Source organism: Callithrix jacchus, chromosome 7 (assembly GCF_049354715.1).
Source record: "Callithrix jacchus isolate 240 chromosome 7, calJac240_pri, whole genome shotgun sequence".
NCBI classification, from domain to species: Eukaryota; Metazoa; Chordata; class Mammalia; order Primates; family Cebidae; genus Callithrix; species Callithrix jacchus.
The window spans coordinates 111,970,468-111,972,742 of NC_133508.1; positions in this window are offsets into that span (position 1 = coordinate 111,970,468).

Genomic DNA, 2,275 nt, shown 5'->3' on the forward strand with positions numbered 1-2,275 from the left:
TATATTTAGCACATTTAATGAACATCTGTATCACATAATGGTTTTGGGATGAGTATTAGACTCACTTTTAATGACATACACAGACTGTCTCCATGTATGACTTAGGAGTGGACACAGACCAAAGTGAACTTATGTCTCTTTCTATAACATTTTCTAAGCCCTTTCCTTGGATGTAGGAAATTCTCACAGTATGAGCCCTATGGATTAGTAAAATTGTCATATGACAATTTTTAAATGACATTTGGAAGCACTATACTAAAAAAAATGACAGTATTAGAAAGAAATGATTGAGCAGTGACCTGAGGTGTTTTTCTGTTTGTAAGATATGGTCGAGGAGGCTGAAAGAGGTAGGTCAAAGTGACCTGACAGGTTTTGCTGTTCCTGGTAACTGCGCAGAAAAAGAAAACTCTTTACACTATGAACTGGGGAAGCCCCTTGGCACATATGTAATTTCTTGACTCAATAAGCTAAGTTAAGGACATTATAAAATGCTAGGTTTTTTTTTTTCCTTTCAGAAGCATTCTATTTTTCACTTCTATGGTTAGAGCTACTATGGATGGAGACAGCTACCAAATACAACAAATGTATTAAATGTATGATTGTGAATCTCAAGCTACACTAAGTGCCCCTCCTCTGTGTCTGTCACCCTTGTGATGGTTAGTTTTGTGTCAACATAGTCATCATGTCCTACTTATGTGTTTATAAAAAATTATCAGTTGATTTTAAGGAGATGTCCCTCAATAATGCAGGTATGCCTCATCCAATCAGCTGAAAGCCTTAAGAACAAAAAAACTAGGTTTCCCAGAAAAAGAATTCTTCAAGACTGGAACAATAGAAACTACTTGCATTTCCAGCCTGCTGGCCTGCCCTACAGATTTTAACTTGCCATTCCCCATAACTGCATGAGCAAATTCTCTTAAACACATCTCTTAATACACATACATCTTATTGTTTGTCTGGAGAACCCTGTCTGACACTCTCTTGTACTCTAAAATGTTTTACTTGGTTCTCATCCGTACCCAACTATGAGTTTAAGGTTAGGGACTCTGTCTTACATACCTCTGTATTCTCAAAATCCAGGAGGGTGCTTTCTCAGACTCTAGGTACTAAGTAAATACTTGTTGAACTAATGGATCAACAGAATAATCTATTAGAGAAGCCAGAGGTATAGTGAGCAAGGAAAGCCAAAGGCCTGGGAATTTAAATTTATGGTTTTATATCAATAGCCTAGAAAAAAGTCAGCTGAATTTGAATTTCCTAGTCATGTGACCTCTGGTATGTTGATTCACCTTTTTGGGCTCAGGGTGCTGACCAATTTGGTCTTGAACACATTATGTGACTCTAGGTCACCGAAGTCAAAGCAACCAGGAACAGAAATCCAAGACTGAGTGAAACAATGCTTGTTTACTATACAGGTTATTCTCTACTTTTCATCAGGAGCAGGCACTACTATGCAGTAGCCCTAAGGCCACAGGCACCACCCAAGTAGTGAATGCAGTTGGCTGAAAGTTGGGACAAGACTAGAACTACACAGATTTATGCAGAGAACATACCCAGTGCTACATATTCATAAATATGGTATTAATACATACAGTTTGGCTTGTTTTGCCTTCAAGATTAACTGAACTGTATCAATGTATTGTGAAATGTTGTCATCTGTATGCTTTGACTCTTTCTATAGAAGAGGCAAAGGTACAAACAGATTAAACTGACTTTTGCAGAATAATTAGTCTTTTACCTTGTGGCATGGAAAGGAATCCTCCATTTTAGGATGCAAATAAAATGCTAGCCTATATTGGTGACATTGCTTTAACCCTTTTTTTTCAGTGTTATTTTACAGGACAGTTAACCTATAAAAGAAATAGTGGATAAAGTTGGAAAATGCTAATAGCAAAAACACTTCAGCCATGGCACATACAGCCAGAAGCCAACATTATCCTTCAACTATAAAAATTAGCTGTGTTTTCTGTTTATTATTGAGGCAGAATTCCATGTTCAAGCCAGAAATTGTCATTCAATAGGACAAATCAGGTCAAAACAATCAACCACATCATGTAAGAAGACAAAAGGATGTGCTCATGTGAAGAAAAACAGAAACAACAAGCAGCCAAACTTTTTCTTTTCCTGAACATAGTATTGATGGCAAGCCTGCTAAGAAGTCATCACTGCATTTAATTCAGATAAAGGCTTCCAGCAAAGAGCACTGTTAAGAAGTGACTGTGAGGAGCTATGCAGAAGTGATAAGAAGCAAATACCATAAAAACTAGAAAGCAAG